Raw genomic sequence first — 20,817 nt, forward strand, 5'->3', positions numbered from 1 at the left:
AAATAACTATTATATTACATGAGAGTGTCAATTTTGAAAAATAAATTATTTATAGGTACTCTCTGATATGTACATTCTATCAATTAAGCAATTTTTGAAAAAAAAAATGGTTTAATAATTGTTAATCTTAATTTCCCTTACAAAAATATTTCATCGTTTTCAGCCAGCGGGAATGATTAGTTTGAATGGGGAAAATGGGTTCAATGAGTATATACGAATCCTGTTTTTAGGTCACAAACTTTCCGTAAAAACGAATGTGGATTGTATAAAAGTACATTCAAGTGATAACACAGGGTGCGTTCCGTTTCACGCATGATGCGCATGATGTATCATTTTGTCTTTCTTTAATATTCGGTGAACAACAAGGATAAAATGATATATCATGCACTATACATGAAACCGAACGCACCTATTTAGCATCATGCAGTAATGTGTTGCTCCTATCTAGTTTCTATGTGTGAATCATTCAGCGAATCGAACACATCGTATTGTTCAGCCAATAGCGTTCGGGTGCTCTCGGCCGTGTTCGGCTGCGCTCGGCCGGTGACGACGAGCATCGGGTGGCGCGCGCGAGTTACCCGGGGGCCGCCATTTTCCTCCAACAAGGGACAGCAGTCCGGAGCGTAGGTAGCGAGAATTTGTGTGCATTATTAGCGAATCGAATCGAGAGTAGTGAAACGTAAAGCGCGAAAACTCTTTTCGTGTACGCTGCAAATCGTGTGCGATTCATATTCTACGATTGTACAGAGACTGTAGTGTGCCCGATAGTATATTCGCGTGACTTTCGTATACCGTGCCGACCCGCGGCGGTCACCCGGTAGACGGACGCCGTCCGTCGCACATTTCGATAGAGGATTGACGAGCCGAGAAGATATTTTTAAGGAATACGTGGGAAAGACACATATACAAGAAGAAGAAGGGAAAAGTGAGCAGCGGGAGAGAAAGAGAGGAGATAACGCGTGACCGTAAAGAAAAGAAAGAGACAAGGAGCAAGGTGAAAAAGAAAAGAAAGGGAAATAAAGGGATAAGAGACGTGTGGAAACGGAGTGTGAATAATTTGGTGATTGCAGTGTGGTCGCGCGCAGTGAAAATACTCAGCCATCAGCCAGTTTCAGGTGTTGGACGCCGAGCGGGGTATCAAGGGAGAGCGAGTCGCCTCCGACAGGTTAGTGCAGTGTACACGCAATCATGGCTTCTTCCTGCATGCGCGCGCGCACCAGCCAAGACAGTTGGCGCGCCTCGCGGAGCCGCGTATACTTTAGTATAGTACGTATACGAGTTTCGAAATGTGCCTGTGGTATCGGCGTTGCGTTGCGTGCGTGCGCCCGAGAATTTCGCGCTTCTCTTGTGCGTGCATTTTCTTTGTGCCACATCGAGAGATGCGCGTGTTCTACTTTTTCTGCACCGCTTCCCACTGTCTTTCCTCGTGTATATTCCCTCTTCGATTCGTGTAATTTATGTATGTAATTCGATCTGTCTAGTAATGTTATTGTTTACTTGATTAATCATACGTATTCGCTTTTTCGTTCGGACGAAATGAAACGCTACTGTAGCGTACTTTTCCTCTTAATTGCAATACTAAATTAGTATCTCGTTGCTCTTGAATAAAAATCGACTTTATATTGAATAAGAGAGAATGTGAAATTAATAAGTGATGATCATAACGGTTATCTCTCTCGCGACAATAAATACGAAACTCTTTACTTGTGTTCCAAGTTTCAATTGTAAATATTGAATCATTGAATGGTGAATAGTATTGGGCGATTTTCAGCAATCATTTGATACATGTACCAAAGTTATTATTGATATAGTTGTAGGGATGGAGCTTATTCTGATAACTGTACAATTGTTACGTTAAAACTATTGGTTTTTTTTTCCTACATACGAATTCGATACTGTTTAAAAATAATTTCTTTCTAAAATACTGTAACGTAATATATAATAGAAAAGACAGAGAGAATAAGACACGAATTAAACGGCTAGCTAAATATGTCTCTGTTACTAATGAACAAACATGCGAAAACATTCTGATACAATTTGATTGCTATACCTGAATCACGCAAAAAATCGCCTATTATTAACGCATATTAGTCATAAATTCGAAAATTCATATAGATACTTACAATGTATACGTACTATACATATATATACAAAATCTATTTTAAGTTTATGTTATAACTTCAGAAGATGATTCTTTGACCGTTTAATATCCAAAGGCCTTAATAAACATAGTTTTAAAACTAATTGTTTTCGGTATATAGAAATGTCTCTGAAAAAATACTGTTTTCTTAAATATCTCAAGTTATAGCTGATATAAATCCATAAATTTGAGTGATTGATCTATCTGAAGAATTGATGTTACATATAACTTGAGCTGTTTTAAGAAAATTTTATTTTTTGAGAAATGAGATTTTTTTCTCTATTTTTTACTTTTTAGTAAACATCAAACAGGCGCTATTTAGCTTTTGATTAAATACTTTGACATTAATTGCTTTTTATATTAAATATAAAAAGTAAAAGTGTATTTCCTTTCATGCACAATGCGCATGATGCGTCTTTTATCCTTATTTAATATTTAAGTAGTGAGGAAAAATAATGCATCATGTACGTTATGTGTAAAACGAAATGAAATCCAAATATATACAAATATACAAGTATACATTCTTAATCATGCAATCACAACAACCTACTTTTTGTGTCAAACCTGTCAAAACACGATCCACGCAATGATAGTTTTCTTGTAATACGAAGTAAACAAAGAGAAAGAACCAATAGGCATTACAGAAAAGGAGCAATAATTAATTCGATTCAGTATATCTTTTTTTTAAGAATAAATATACAGGGTGTTTCCAAATTAAATGGCAAAACTTCGGGAGCGTGTAGAGGAGTAAAAAACTAAGAAAAAAAGTCCTATAGACATATGCTCCTTTTTGCTTTGTTTCGCAGGAAATCACGAAAAAAGAAAAAAATATATTTAATTTATTATTTTAATTATTTTATTTATAAACTTTTTAATGAAGATTTTGTTCGAAATGTGCACCTCTTGCAGCAATACAAGCATTGCATCTGTCAAACACGGCTCTTGTAGCAGCCAGGCACTGTTCTTGCGATATTCTGTTCGCTGCAGCTACGATACGATTTCTCAAATGTTGCTCTGATTGAATAGGCGAAGAATAAACTTCTTATAGGACTTTTTTTCTTAGTTTTTTACTCCTCTACACGCTCCCGAAGTTTTGCGATTTAATTTGGAAACACCCTGTATATATACAATTATATCGTAATACAACGGTATTTTCTGTATAAGTAAGTTATATAAGTATAAATAGAAATCGTGCATACGCGCGTGCATACGTGCGTGTTAAGCTGGAATCACACGATGCACGATTTCTTGAATGATTAGCTTGCATGCACAGTGTAAGAATATAAACATTTTCACTCTATCGTGTTTCATTAAAAAAAAATACTCTTTTTAAAGTGAGGAATTTATATATTTTAACGTAGATGTATTGAGCGTAGCATCTCATGCACATAAAAAGTCTCAAAACTTTCCGTGTGTGAGGTATATTTATACTAATACCAGTAGAGACATGCGAGATGTAGTATTATGATATATGCACTACCACTCAAAAGTATTTATCCACTTTGTCTTCTATAATTAAGTGAAGAAGAGTGAATATTTCAATCTTTTTTCCAAATCTTCTACATATTAGACTTAATAATAATGTTTTGCATTTTATACATATATAGGATATCCGGTAGTAAAGATCGTAACAACGTTTAAGGGTAGATCCCTGGGACTATTTTGAGGCGAAAAACCTAATATCAAAATGTCGAGACTGTAATAATTTTTGAATTATAAGCATTTGAAGTTAACGAATTATATTGCTTAAAGCTCGCGCATTCAAGTGTGATACAACTCAAAATGCCATAATCACACCTGCTGCCCTATTCTGTAACTCTTAACGTCAGTGTCGATATCGTTACGATATCATTGCGCAGATATTTTACATGGTAAAAAAGCTACGCAACAACAATATAACAATATCGAACTGTCGTTAAAAGTTACAGAATAGACCTACTGAATATATATCTGATAATTATCTATCAAACATTAGATTTCGGATTTGAAAATGTTTCACATGAAAGGAAATAAGCTATGAAATAATGCATTATGATAATTACAGAAATCATGCATACCTACTAGTGTGCTCAATGCTGCATGAACGTATTTTTATATCATGCATCGGAGCAGGCGTAGTAGCGTGCAAGTTAATCATTCAAGAAATTGTATACCTTGTGATTTCACCTTTAAGCATTGATAATACAGGAAACGTTGGCTGAAACATTACTTTTTAAAAGTAATTAGTTACCGTTACTTGTTATTGATTCTCAAAAGTAATTCGTTATTTAAAAAGTAACGCGCGATTCGTTATTCCAAATAATTTTTTTCCGTAAAAAGTAGTCTTAATGGGAAGGAAGATAAGACGCTGGTCGATTTTAAAGAGATCTGCTAGTTCTATATTGTAAAACTCAAGTGATACTATCTTTTGGTATCAAATTAAAAAGTAGAACCCAAGTGGTATTATTTTTATTATTTTCTTTACTCTAATGATATATATCATTTGTATAAAAGATTTGATATCGACAACTGGCGTCAAGTTATATTTCACAAAATTTTATGTATTATTCGTATAAAAGATTACATGATCAAGATACGTACGAGATTGTTAAAAAAGATCCTAGCAGTTCTCTTTCTAAAAAAACTGAGAGAACTATTCACTAGATGGAAGAGAAAAACGAATTTCTCTCCTCAAACATATAACAGACTTTATAACATAACTGTGATAGAATATAATACTCTGTATAAGTAATAATATTACTACTGGGGGCTTATGGTCTTTCAAAATTCATTAGCCGGATGTCCCGCTTAGAATTATCTCGTCGGTAGATCACTATATTCAATTGCAGCCTTTTTACATAAAATTATTTATATGAAAACCAACTCGCGTTGAGCTATGTGAAAAATAGTTTCCAATTAGTTACTAATCTTGCACATATCTCATTATGTATTTACTTTAAAGCTAGATATTATGTCGCGGATGCTTGCCATATTAAAAAGTGGGTTGCGATCCACACAATTTTGGGAGGGAAGGTCTGCTCAATAGTATTTGGGCATTCGTGAAATACTGCTAATTAACTTTTGCGTAATAGTACGAATTTCGATTAAGAAAACACCTCTACAAGAGTTGCGAGATAATTAGGATGAAAACGCTGGAAGGCTTTATCTCATTCAATCTCATATATATGCATTTAGTGTATGCACTCATATGATAAACTTCAACATATTTATATGTATGTATATATGTGTATATATTAGTATATACATACATATACTCCTAACCAATATTTTGCAAAATCTCAGTTAGAAATCGTCTTTGAGGCTATTTCAATAGTATTAAGTGAAATGATCTACATTTTTTTAATGTAAAATTTTTATTATGATAGCTGTACTTATTCCTTGCAATTTGATCTTTTAAATGAAATTTATACGGAAAAGTTAAACAATAAATTGTAAAAACTAAATGAGAATTTTGTTTTCTTAGATCGGTTTGAATTAAATTAAATACATGCAGTTATGCAATTATTCATTATATAATATTGCTGATATATATGCATTTTATTATGTATTACAACTCCTTATAAAATAAAAAAAAATAAAAGAAGTATATCGTAAGGAATATAAGTTAAGCTAAAAATAGGAAGTACAGGTTACAGTGTCGCTGAATAAGCAACCGACCGACTGAGCAGTCGCATCGCCTGCTCTTCACAAGCAAGCGTTCAGCAAATTACATAAGATCAGAAACGAGAGCTCATTTAAATGCCGGCTTACTGTTGACAACAAATAGTATCTCTCTCCATGAGTATTTTTTCCGCGGGAAGAACGCTCATTTTTGTGAAATTTGATACTGTCGAGATATAAAAATGGTATATAGTAATAATAAATAATATTTGTTGTAAAATAAAAATGTAGTAAACAAAATAATAATAAGTAATGATATTAGTGTAGTTATGAATATATACTAAAAAAAAATATACCAAATTTTAATAAATATTCATTTAATAAGTATTTATTTGAATAGCCAATTAAACATTTACTTACACAATAAGTAAATAGAAATGATAGTTAAATCAAATCAGTGATTCTTGTACTAAATAAATATTATATATTTTTATATTTAGTAAATATTTAGTTGGTACTAATGATTTATTATTAAAATTTGGTATATTTTTTAGTATCGTAATATAGATATATACATATATAATATAAGTAATAATAAAAATTAAAACAAATTATGTTAAAATGACAATTTAATATCAACGTATAAAAGTGTGCTAGTTAATGTTTTATAATTGCAAAAAGTAATTATAAAAAATTAATTTTATAACTAAAAATTGTAATTGTAAAAATTAACATATGAGATTGTAAAATTAATAATAAATAATTTCTACGTATCATAATAGTTTATGTCAGGGATACGCAACTGACGGCCCGGGTCGGATTCGGCGCGCGATGTTCAAGCTTGAACCAGCAAAAAAAAAATGAAAAAGAATGGGAATTGACTTTGTCTCACCTCCACGTGGTGATTCCTGGATAATTCGAAGAAGACAAAAAATTCTAAATTTTATTGGTGTGGCCCGCGATATAACTTCAAATTTTATATTTGACCCGTCAAAAAATTTAATTGCGTTTCCCTGGTTTATGTCATGTGATGTGCATCACGTCATGTGCTTCTTTTCGCGATATCTTATGCACGTGTGCATTTACATACGCATGGATCTGTTTTAACAAGTTTATTACAAGCAATTACAATGAGCAGGGAGTAAGCATTATCATCGCAATTGCGAGTTAACTTTGAAACATGATAGCGCATTTGCAAGTGTCGTTTTCCCAGTAAATGCCGAAATATTTTGTTTTCTTCTTTTTTATAATTTATTATTTTATTATTATTGTTATGTTTTATCTGACGTGCGTTTTATATTCTTTTCAAAATCAATATTTACATTTTTTACGCAGTTCAGATATATACTAACTAAATGATTATAAAAAAAATAATAAATGGAAATAAGTTATCTTCGAAGAATTCTTAAAAAACAATGAAAAAAATATGGAAATGTTCAGAAATGTTTACATAAAGAATTGATAATAGTATCTATATGCTGTCATCCTAACTAGGTAGTAACTATCATGTAACTTTTTCTTCAGAGTGGAAACATAAAAAGTGAAAATTTTTATGTATATATGTACATAGACACACATATACAAAATATTTTCACTTTCATGTTTCCGCTCTAGAGAAAAAAAAAATTACATGATCGCTATCCTAGTACAAGCGTTTATCAAGATAGACAAGAAATCATTTTGGTTGATTCCTATTATTCCATTAAAATGATTTCCAATGATTCGTCAACAGTGGAAGTATTGATGAAGTTGCAGTTTGGAAATGATTGCGAGATAACACTGATAATTTGCATAATGCGCAACAAAGTTGTTTTCAGTTTTGAACTTGCTTGCTGTATAACGTAATGTGTAATACTACGTATTGTGAATCGAGCTCCTTTTTTGACGCATGCGCGACGAATGCAGTATCAATAACGTATCTAATATGAGTGAAAAGGTGAGACGTTGGTCACTCATACGCAATCGTATATAAAAATTTTTTAATTTTATTGCGAGTGTCGAGTTAAATTTGTTTTATAATATCTAATGGTTTTATTGCATACAAGACAAAATAATTTATTTTCTACATATAATGACATGTTAACCATTCTTTAAAAGTGTCATTAAGCCATGGATGTAAAAATTCTGTAGTTCTACGTTTTTTAGCTCCTTCACTTATACAGGGTGGCCCATGTAAAGTGTTACAAGCTATTATCTCTGAAAGTGTGTGTCAAATGACTAATATGTTCAGACAAAAGTTTTATGACTTTGAGCAGAGCATAAAATGGTACCATTTGTTTGACCTTGGGTAGCGTTGTCAAAGTGAGAGTAAGGCCACTTTGAATTTTTTAAATGGAACCCCCCATTTTTTGTTACATGTTCTTGTAGCTTACCTTGAGAGCTTTCCAAAACACTATAATTAAGTTCATTTTCATTAAGTACTTTTCGAGTTATGAGGCTTGAAAGTTACAATATATTGCCGGCATTAGCACTACACAAGGTATTCGACCGACGGCTAAAATGCTCTTGAATGTTGTTCAGGATCATGTCCTGGATAACATTTGTCAAGATCAAGGCCATTGGAGATTGTACCTCTTATTTTCATTTTTACGTAAAAATGAATTTTTAGTGCAAAAATGAAAATAAGAGGATGCTAATGCCGTAGTGTAACTTTCGAGCCTTATAACTCGAAAAATATTTAATGAAACAATATTTTATTATGTGTTTTGAAAAGCTTTCGAGTTAAGCTACAAGAAAATGTAATAAAAAATGAGAGGTTCCATTTAAAAAATTCAAAGTAGCCTTGCTCTCACTTCGACAGCGCTAGCCAAGGTCAAACAAATGGTTACCATCTTATGCTCTCCTCAAAGTCATAAAACTTTTGTCTGAACATATTAGTCATTTGACACACACTTTCAGAGATAATAGCTTGTAACACTTTACATGGGCCACCCTGTAGAATACATCATGTAAAAATAAATATTAAATATTATTACTTCATATGTAACTTAAGATCTCCCCAAGATTCACGCCAAGACGTTCGTGCCCATAACATCGCCACCTCATGTATACATCGCTGTCCAACGTCTGTTTTAACCACGCATGCGCTAAAAAGGGAGCTCGATTCACAACACTGGTACAACGAGACCTAATATTAGATTTCCTTAATCTAAAAGCATCGCAAAACTCATGAAGATTTAGGGAATGCTATCACAGGCATGCTGTTGAGGCATAAATTGTTTTGTCGTGTACAATAATACATTGAATACTCCGCGCAATAATATTGAGAAATAATATTAAACAATGATATCTTAAGATGAAATTATAACTGTTTGATTTTTGTTTCATTAAATTTTAAATTTTGAATTTTTTCAAAATTAGATCCGCAAGAGAGTATTTAAAAATGTATGAAGAATTTGATATAGAAAAATAAATATGTATACATATAGATGTACCAAAATGTTAAAATGCTATTGAAAATGTAAATAATAATAAAAAGTAACTTATAAAGAAAACATTTTATTTTAATATAATGTTCTAATTTTTCTGTAGTTTTTCTAATGGCATATAATACACTTTTTTTATTTAGTTAATGTTTATAGTCGATTACTTTCTCTCTCTCTCTCTCTCTCTCTCTCGAATACAATTCTACTATGTGTACATTTATATGTATAGTAGATAATTTATTTGAACGATAACTATATCGGAACAAGATCTTGAAATGTATCTACTTTTGTCTACAAATCAGATAAGATCAGTTGTGATTATAATCGAAGATAAAATCTAATTTTGTTAAGATATTTTTATCTTCTTCAGTGACAGTTATGGGCGATATGTATACATCTGTCTACTATCCTATATATGCACTGAAAAGGCAACTCATTCAAATTATGATGTTGGTTTCTCGACGCTCGGGTCCATTGCACGTTATTCATGCATAAGCTGAACTTACTAACTTGCAAATCTCAGTATCACAGACAATTCAAACATTATTCAACGAGCATTCCGATGTCCCCCCAATGACAATATTCTTCTCTCTACCTCTACCTTTCTCCCTTCATCCCTCTCTCCTTTCCTCCCCCTGTTAATGTCAGAAGATTTTCCATTTATATATGATTTCAAGAGGATATTCTATAAACTAAAAGTATTTCGTATAACTATAAAGTACTGGATTTATTGCAATCCTCTCAATACTAGAAGAATGTCTTGCATGTATTGACATGCACGTGTATCACGGTAGCACGTAAATAACTTCTTCTAACAAATAAGCGTGCCGCTAGTATTTTGTATACCCTCTTATTTCAAAAGGCTATTCGAGTTATTATAATAGAATTTTTTATAGAGGAATTTATTTTTGATCATAGCTCATGTGTCCTCATTTTTATAGATGAATATGTGTCATAAATACACGCACCTGATTAATGTAAGATTAATATACGATTTTTTGCTTAGAGGAAATGCTAAGAGGAATTCTCCGCTTATCAGAATATTTTTTTAGGGAAGACCGAGGCCAGTTGTTGTACGAGGCTGATTGTCAAAATGTTTAGATATAATTCAATCAGCATGTGGCAGAAAAATCACTTTTTTTTTTACTGTAGATTGGTGATATAATATTGGTTTGTTGTGTAAAATGATTTGCATCAAAAGCATTGTATATATTTTCTGCCATATATATATATATATATATTGATTGAGTTATATCTAAGCATTTTGACAATCAGCCTCGTACGACAACTAACCACGGTCTCTTTTATATCATTCACCGAATGCATCACATGATAAATTTGTGAGATTTTTGGAGGATATAGTAGAAAAAATAATAATAACAGGAGAATCTATAATAATAAAACACTTTAATAATTTTTAGAAGATTCGTTTTATACAAGGAAGCTGCAGAGATTATTTGTAAGAGTTGTATTTGAAATAGCTAAGAAAGTTAATAAAGAGATTCATTCATTCTCTCTCTCTCTCTCTCTCTCTCTGTAACGATAAAAGGCTCGTTATTTTACATCTGAATTTTGCTCTGAATTTTGCTCTCCCTATCCTTCATTATTTTTTACCGAGCAATTATGACGCGCGAGATTAAATCGGAAGGATGAGCGATGTACGAGAGGAAGGATGAGTTAAGAATGGAAACGTTGCGGCCTACAACTTGCGGGATTAAAGAGTGGGAGGGGGGAGAGAAAAAATGTTCCCGTCTCGCGAGTATGAGTACGCACGAGAGTAGTTCTCGGAGTGAAAGAACCAAACCGCGCCACACCGCGGTTATTATCGATCTTGGGGCATCGTTACACTTCGCGTCCGGCCGTGTGCTTACGGGACTTGTACAAGTGCGATAGCGACGGTTGCAGTGGCGAACGAGGCACGGATACCGCCGCCGCCGCCGCCGCCAGCCGCGTTGGTTACATCGATTGTCTCCATAATATCGAGCAATATGAATCTTCGATGTAATAATGTATATCTAATTGGCCGGTACATCATGCGTCATAAATTTCTCGGTTACTAAATAGACATTTCTCAAGGCAATATATCATTTTTATATATTAATATACATCGCGACCACATCGCATTAATTTTATCGCTGTATTGTTGGTACAGTTGTATTAATGATCTGATGCATTATCTAATGCATTCGTATTTCATGACACACGAGTCGTACTTTTTCTTTGCATGTATGAAACAACTGTATTACATAATTAACCCTTTTTCGGTATGGTGTACCTGGTTTTCTTTTTCCAATTCTTTTCCATTGCTTATAACTTTTTCTTATTAGATACATACATTTTTTTGGTACCGTTAGGTGTTCTTTAATACCTGAAAAAAAAAGTTATTTATAATATGTTCATTTTTATGAAAGTTATAAGCAATTGAATTGAGATGGATATGCTATACCTAAGTTGTTGTTCCCGTAATGTGGCGTTTAAGAGTTAAGGTAAATCTCAGTAATTGGGCAGAGTCAAGATTGTTTAACTCTTATAAGGATTCTCGATATAAGTGACTTAATTAAAATAATAAATAATCAAAATATGAAATTAAAACGTTATTATTAACATACTAATAAAAAATTATTTATTTCAATTATTTATTTTAAAAATATGATAAACTTGTAAAGCATTTGAATATTTTGAACCATCCGAACAATCTAAAATACTTGTTCTGAAACTTTTGACCCTTTATTCGGACAGATGTGTCGTGCAAATAAAATGAAGTAAATTTCTAAGAATTCTGCGATATTTTTTATTTACCTTTAGTTTATTATAAATTAAAAATTCTACATTTAACAAGAATACAATCGTTTATTATTTGTAATTATAAAATTGTTTACATGTATACTATTTTAAAATTATTAGGTATATTGAAACTTCAACTTGTTAATGAAACTATATATATTTAATTATAATGTTGAAAAAGTAATAAAATAAATCTTTCTTTTAATATGGCTGCGTTGGAGATACAGAAATTTTAAGTACTTTTTAATTATTTTGTTGTGTTTTTTCTTTTAACAATTTCTTTGTTCGTTTTTTTTCTTTTCTTCAACAATTTTTTACAGATTGCGTCTTAACTTTTTCTTATTCTGCAACTTTTCTTCTTTCTTGTTTTCCTTTTTTTTAATTCTTTTCTACTTTTTTTTGCTTTTTGTAATAAGTTTGTTACACGCTCATCTGAAGTAGCCACACCAGGTATTTTTTCAATATTTTTTTTTATGTCAGTTATTTTTTTCTGGCCATAGTAAAGTTTTTTTAAATAGCGAAAAAATATTTTCTTTTAAGTTATTTTTTTTTAGATAAATGAAAATAAATATTAAAAAAATATTTTTAATGATATATATATTATGTAAAATATAACCTTTGTCAGATTTAGATTTGTTATTGAGATTTCTTATTGATTTGTTATTGTCAGATCTGAGAATTATTATCAGTCTATACGAAGTTAGCCTCCCATTTTTAGAATTAATTAAGTGTTTTGAGAATTGTGCTAGGTTTGTGCTGTATCGTGCCCAAATATTAATATCATAATATGAAATATACCTTGAAAAGTGGAAAAACGATTTTTTTGGTCAACCCTCCATTTTGTTTCTTCCAATTTTTTAAATTGTGCTAGGTTATGCTAACATTGCGCTAAAGTATTACTTTCAAATAATGATAACAGATGTTATGACAAAGTAATTTTTGACAAATCTGAATAAAACTAATATTTACATTCGAATTATTCAAGTTATTCAAATGGCATATAACTATACATCTCAGTTGCGTTAGTTCAGCACAACCTTCAGACTCCTCGGCATAACGATATTAAGGGCACTTTACTCTTGCTCGCGATCCTTCGCGATTTACCTATTCAAAGATTAAGAAACGTACTTGTTTCATTTTTATGTATTATAATATATACATATAACTCACGTATTTATTTTATGAAAAAACAGAGAAAATCACGACGTATATAGATGCTTGTATTGAAAAGTACTTATTATTAGCGATTTTTGCAGACTTACGTACTTCATCGATAAATAGGGTGTTGCTTAGTAAGACTGAATTCAAAATTGCCGACAAAATCATTGAAAATTTTCTTTGACACGAAAATAAAAATGAATAAATGATGAGAATAATGACTGTTGGAAAAATGGAAGTGAAGATAAAAGAGAAAAAAAGAAAAGATTAGGATTATGTCATAAGTACAGTATAGTAGTATGGTCGAATAGTTGAGTCAGGTCAGTTTACTAGCTTACGTAAAAGAGACTAAATATCGTGGCAAAGGAGATGCGGGGAACAGGAAATGTTATATGATATAGAAAGAGAAAACAATGGTGGGGATTGGAGGAGAGAGAAAGAGAGATGACGCCGAGACAAGGCAGCTAGATGGTGAAGAAGAAGTGGGAGCACCTGTTACAACGTTCGAGCGTTTCTCCCTTCTTCGATGTATTTTCTCTCTTTCTCTATGTTGTCTCTCAATCCGATGGGTCACCGTTTCAATACAGCTATATTCGAAGTTTTTATATATCGATCATCGATGAATTTTTTGTCGGAAATTGAAATAATTTTTTCTGTACGAAACAACATAATTCTGAGAACAGTTCCGTAATGAATATATGGTATATACGGGGTGACGAAAAAGTCCTGGACTGATAAAATATCTTGAAAATAAGAAATTTGGGAAAATAATGTTTCGCATAAAAGATGTAGGGTTTCAACAAATGTATTAAACAGTGATACCCATTTGACCTTGAGAGCAAATAAGATAAATGCAAGGAATGTGTGGAAGGCTATTAACGTGGAAAAAAAAATACAGGGACTTATTTTTTAAATAAACTACTGCAATTTGACATAATTTTTTCAAATAATATCCTCTAATTATTCTGGATATTAAAGTATTAGGGTTATTCCAAAAAATCAATAATTTACGGGGTATTTTATACGAGATAATTTATTTTAGCATATTTTGATATGAAATATAAATTCTCGTGAACAATACATTTTTCAGTTACTGTACCTTGATATTTTTATGTACAGAATAATAAGAATGAATCGTGCAGTTTGTACATTTTTTTAAAGCAACAATGTGTTTTCTTTACATCAATGGATTCATCTCATTTTTCTGTGCATAAGAATATTTAGGTACTTACAATTATCAAGAAATTAATACTTTACGAGATATATTATTATATTTTATGTCAAAATTTGCCAGAATGTAGTGTAAAATATCTATAAGTTACTGAGAATTTTCGATTTTTCTACTATAATAATTTTATGTGCATAAGTAGAGGAATTGTATTATGTAAAAAATTACTTAATTTTATTTAAGAAAAGCGGATGTGACCTTCTTATCATTTTGGAACCTTTACTTAGAAAAAAAAAACGTGACTGAAGTAAGTACGTCCCTCTCGAAACTGTCCCACTTTCACCTGAAATGTAATAAAACATTCTGTACATATATTTATAGCATTGAAAATTATTGTTAAAGCAACAACAGATTTTCTATAGAGGAAATAGATTTCATAAGTAAAATACAAAATGTGAATAACATTGCACATTATTAATTTTTAATTTAAATAAAAGTGAAAAGTTTGCGATTTTTTTTCACTTGTGAGAAAGGAGGTGATCCTCAGGATATTCAATGGTCTTAATTATCAGAGAAAGAGATGTGAGAGGAGAGGGAGAAATGAGAGGGAGAGAAAAGAGGAGGGATAAAGAACGAAAGAAAGAGAGTTGAGGGGGGCGAGCGAAGAAGCGAGTGAGCGCGATCGGAATTATGGGTAATTGATTATAGCAGCGTTACGTTTGTATACCCGAGTAAGGGCCATCGCACGAACGTAGCCGTAGTGCCTTATGCCATTTTATGTCAGAGCCTTGCGTTATTTCACATGTAGGCATTCGTAAGCAACGCACAAAAAATATAACATAGGCTCCTTATTACTTTTTACGTCATGTCCTTTTTTGTGTATTACGTACGTTATGTCTTGCGGATGACATGAGATGACATAAAATGGCATAAGATGTTACGGCAATGTTTGTGCGGTGGCCCTAAGAAAAGAAACAAAATAAATATTCGACTTCGTTGACACAAAAAAGATACTTTAATTGGCAAGAGAGAGAGGACGGCCAGTTTGAAAACAATATTGAAATTGCGCAAAATTAAAACATCATTACATACAAATTAATTTGTACAAAAGTACAAATTTTAATTCTAAAAAAATGTTCTTGTGTGATTTTCATAATTTTTTATAATTAATATACCTATATGTATGTTACAAATGTTTCTGATCATAATGCTGAAATATTAAAAAAGTAAAAAAGTGTTATTTAAAAAATAAGCTTATAAGAATAAAAAATTATTGGAAACTAGAGGAAAATAAAAGTAAATAATAATAAATGAAAATTATTGTTTTTGTATTGGTATTTTTGGAAGTGATTTAAAGTTGTAACATAATAAATGGAAACATAATAAATGTTGTTGATTAAGAAGTTTAATTATATTATCAGAATTGAATAGATATACAGGGTGTTTCCAAATTAAATCGCAAAACTTCGGGAGCGTGTAGAGGAGTAAAAAACTAAGAAAAAAAGTCCTATAGACATATGCTCGTTTTTGCTCCGTTTCAGAGAAATCGAAAAAAAATGTTTACATTTCTTGCCATATCTAGCACCGACATATTTGATTACATTTTCCACTTTCTGTTATGAATTTGTCAGTCGCTCTTTGAAAGCCTTATTTCCCGCGTATATCGTGTTATGCAGAAATAATTCCTGTGTAATATACATCATTTTACTAATTTAAATACTTGAGTTTTTTCTTGTTTTTTTGAATTACGCGCTTACTATATTAAGCTTACTATATTAAAATTATAATGTTGTTATATACTATGCTAATTATACGTGCAAAGTTTCATTATTTTTGCTCCTATATATTTATTTTTCAAACCAACTAATACTTTCCAATAACATAATTGCGTTTTTCTTTCTTTCTCTCACTCAGTTGAAGTTATAACAAATCTTATGAAAATTGTATGATTGTGCAAATTATAAATTTAAATTTGCAAATTTATATTATATTTAAATATCGGTTGGTTACTATTATTATGTTTCTTAATATTTACTAAATGTACTAATACGCTAAACTAATACGTTTGATAGCTAGAGTTTTTCTAATGAACATTTACGGACGTGTGTAACGATCAGTTATTACATTTATAATATTTTGAAAAAATTAAACTTAATAAGTTTTTGCTGTGCTATAATATTTATAGTTTAAAACTTTTTAATAATCTATAATGATACCATTGCTGTATTTTTATCGGTAATTTTCATACATCTCATGAAGATAATGCAGTAAAATTATGTTATGATTTTAATGTGTGTACCGCACCTTATAATCCTCTGTTCGTAAGCGAGGCGATATAGAGATCGATGAAGAGATCGATGTTCGATGATGACCGAATAATTCGCAAAGAGAGTAGAATATAATAGCGCAAATTACAAAATATTACATTTAATGGATCCCATCGGTAACCTTCATGATCTTCGGTTGTTTAATAAGTACAGTTACATCAGAAGAGTCGAATAAAAAAATTTTTGAAAGTTTATGTCGAAACTAACCGTCTTTAGTGATCATTCTTACAAATATTTGTACCTTATACTTAAAAAATGTTTTATACATTTTCTTGTTGATATCACTGTATCAAATCTATTAGGGATCGAGAATTATAATAAAAGAAGAAAGAGATCTTCATATAGTATTATAATATAATATTCAAGAAATAACGAATTTCATGAGCTTTATTCTATTAATCTCATCTCAATCATATCTTATAAACTCTTAAATATATTTCTATTAATGTAACACCAATATAACTTTATTTTCGTTATTTCTCTATAAAGATCAAAAATATCTATCTGATCATTCAAAATATCTTTTATTTCAACAATAAAATCGCATTGAAATTTATATTTCTTTATAATAATATCTCGTAATTTCTTTTGTCGTAAAACAAGAAGAAACATCGCAAGAAAGCTTCATACTAGGGATGCGGAGAAGCATAGACTATCGATATTTCGTATCAATATGGATCGAAATACGCAATATCGATATAGCAATTATATTGATCGGAAATGATTCGATATTCAGGAATATATCGTTACTTTTTTTATATGTTTTATTATATAGAGAAGTATGGAGAGCACGAACTTTCGATTTTAAAGAAAAATTGAAAAAAATCACTAGGTAAATTCACTAATTTATCAATAAAATTATAAATATTTTAGTAAATTTATACATACACAAATGGGAATGGGAGAAAGATTGATGAGAATAAAAAATTATGCATTTATACATTTTATATACAATACATATAGTCATCATTTTATACATATAAGTCTATCAACTAACAAAGATAATGTGAAACATAAAATTTTTTTTAATATTCATGATGGCGTTGATCGCGATGTCGTAAACTGTCCTCGAATTGACACCCTTGTTACGTTTATGCGGTTGAATTTTGGAAATACAACCTTTGTATCGAATCAATTGATATCTACGTTCCAGATCCGATATGCTACGATACGGAAATTAAAACTTTCGATGCAAATATCGAATATCAAAAGGGATAATGATACGATATTTCAAAATATCGATTATATCGGAACATCCCTATTTCATACACTATGAAGTCATGAATCGTCCACAAATCAAAGTTTTATGTTATATAGCATCATACTAGGAGAAAATATTCAAGAATCTTGGTGTGCATAAAGTGTAGGTCTTTCGGATCAGTTTAGAGAGTTAGCATGATCCGTCCCTCTCTTTCCATAATTGTCATCGTTGTTGCTACCGTCGTTGCCACTGTGGCGATGCAGTTGGTTCGAAGGTGAAGTACACTGAGGATAATGGGAGTAGTACATCGCCATTGTAAACAGACTCGAAGAAGCAAGCAAGCGGTGCGGTAGCGAGCGACTATCTGGGATTTAGTTCGGCGAAAAGGGAAGGGAGAATGTAATGCTCGGTGAAGTCGTGGTGGGACGAGGGTAGAAACGCTGACGAGAGCGAGATGAGGCGAGTTGTGATGGTGATGGCACGGAGGAGGGACGTGTCGCGTTGAACGGTGGAAGGGGGAAGTTGCCGAGACATCGATCGGGTCTCGCGGCCATTGCTTGTGCCACACTCATCCTTTACCTTATTCTCTCATTCCGTCTCTCTCTCGCTTCGCTCTTTTGACGGCGCTGCTACTCTACTAGGAGTCAAGATGCCGTATCTCTCGGCGCACTGTGAGACCAGGAGGAAACTCTTCGTGAAACTACTCAGGCCAGCCACTCGCGCGCTTTACGCACTTGTATTAACCCGTCGTGACTATGTGTGCGCGCGCGCGCGCGTGTCTCATGGATGTATCATATATACAGGGTGTCTGAAAATTATCAAATATTGAAAAAGAAGAAAATGAAGAATAGATTTAAAAAGGGTGTTATTGACGTAGCGAAGAAATGAATTTTATTGTTGCTAAACATATATTTATATTAATCTCTCTCAACTCTAAAAACTTCAGACAAATCATCTCTTTAATGAGTTGCGGAATGCGTCCGATACAAATATCGGTTTTCCACAAAGAACAGTATTAAAAAAGTCTGCGACACACACACGATGCTTTTTTTTTGTAGGATAGCTTGCATGTTACTGGCTGCTATGCTGGAAATGTGCAGTCTGCTGGTTACGCTGATCTGCAGAATTTCCGTGATAAGTTAGGCGTTATTTTTGTTGCATTATTTCGTACTGGTTCATTATGAGAACCAATCGGGACGCAATCTTAGGTTATGTGATTGAAGTATTCTCTTCGCAATTAAAACCAATGCAACTGTACTTTTACGATGTACCATCGATCTGCTTCATGTTTATTATTCGAATACTTTTAAGTGAACCTTTTGTCAAACAAATTCAAGCTGTTTAGCCAGTATGGAAATTCGCATTGTTTGAAGTCAAACTAGCAACATGGTCAGTAATACTACCAGGATGACACCGTTGCCATACGATAGTAAGCACGCAAATCCAGCTAACAATACTGCAAGAAAAAGCATCGTACGCCTCAGACTTAAGAGAAGTAAAGAGCTTCTAGAAAATATTCTTTTATGAATATTCGAATACATTCTAAAAATCATTAAAAAGATTGTCTTAATCATTTTCTGTCAATGTTTTTCAATATAACGAAAATCTGTTTTTAAATTAGTTGAAGCTATAGCAAAAAAAAAACATTCCCTATACTATTCCTTTGTACGTATTATACGTTTGCTTTATATTTAAATGTAAGTCTAATACTAAAAAATTATCTAATTGAAAAACTCTGACCCATAATCTCAGATCTAATCTTGCGTCCAATATGGACCTGATATGGAAATGGCTTATTGGCATTCACAGTAAAATTTATTTAAAAATCTGACGTTTTTTCCTGCTAGATTCCGTCGTTTTATGCAAAGACATATCAAATAAGATGACCCTAATTTGACAGAAAAAAGCGTCACTTTGTCCTGCGAGCCTGAGATATTAATCATTAAAGTTTACGATTATTTGGATTAGGAAATTATCACGGAATACCAAGTCATTTCCATATGAAGCGCGAGCCTGGGTCTGTCGTGGGCCATGTCAGATTTTTAAATAAATTTTACTGTGAATGCCAAGCCATTTCCATATCAAGTTCATATTAGGCGCAAGATTAGGTCTCTTATGGGTCAGATTTTTTTCAGATAATTCTTTAGTATTAGACTTACATTTATGACGTGGCAAAGTAGCGTGGTGCTGACCAGTATCATAGTAGGTTGAAAGTAGAAGGGGGATCAACCAATTAAGTTTTGAGCTCATTTCTGCAGAAATTCACATGACTCGTTTACACTGCAAATGAACTCAATTTCTGATTAGTCGAGCTCTCAGAACACTAGACGGGACCTCCGCCATTATGCAGAATAGGTCACCTTATCTAATTTCATCATGGTTGAATCTATCAACTGTTCTAAATATCTAAAATATCGACAAGGTTCTCAAACTCATTAAAAAAAAGCTGTACAGTGTTTTAGAGCCATCTGAAAATCTGATCCTAAGAAATAGAAACTGTTTCGCCACATTTGACAAAAATATAAAAAATTATCTATATCGAGTCCAACCATAATTAAAATATTCTGTTCATTCACCAAAATGTAATCCACTATATGTGTCTCGTTGATGTAATCAAAACATTTTTCTTAGTACACACACAATATCAAACATATAAATAATTCTAAAGAGGTTAATAACTTGTTAAGAAATTCTTGCATCGGCTCGAAACCCATAATCGGTGAGTCAGTCGATTAGCCTAAGAGCTTACTGCTGAGTGGTAAGTACTATTGCGTGTATCTACATCGATCCGTGAGCTCGTTTACTTGCTTGCGAGAGTAGGCAGGAAAGGAAGACATAGGAAAAACAGTTTGCGCCTTGTCACGTGCGTCGCATGTGTGCAAAAGAGAAATGCAACTTCAAGGCCGACAAATTGCATTTGCAGAATTTAACAAATCTAGCATTAGGCCGTTGCTTTGCTATAATTCGCTTACACTATGATTTTTTGTCAGATACACTGAAAAAAAGATTGGCTG

At 32.1% G+C, this 20,817-nt stretch overlaps 1 protein-coding gene across 1 annotated transcript in view; it reads left to right on the forward strand.

The window, feature by feature from the left end:
* The first annotated feature begins 565 nt into the window (after positions 1-565).
* The window catches only part of CtBP (C-terminal binding protein), a 56,451-nt gene continuing 36,199 nt past the window's right edge, over positions 566-20,817 (forward strand). The window contains exon 1 of the mRNA XM_018455168.1: positions 566-1,165. The gene's annotated coding sequence lies outside the window, so the exon portion shown is untranslated. The remainder of the gene's footprint in view (positions 1,166-20,817) is intronic.

The sequence above is a fragment of the Mycetomoellerius zeteki genome, unplaced genomic scaffold (assembly GCF_001594055.1).
Source record: "Mycetomoellerius zeteki isolate Tzet28-1 unplaced genomic scaffold, Tzet1.0 scaffold471, whole genome shotgun sequence".
NCBI lineage: Eukaryota > Metazoa > Arthropoda > Insecta > Hymenoptera > Formicidae > Mycetomoellerius > Mycetomoellerius zeteki.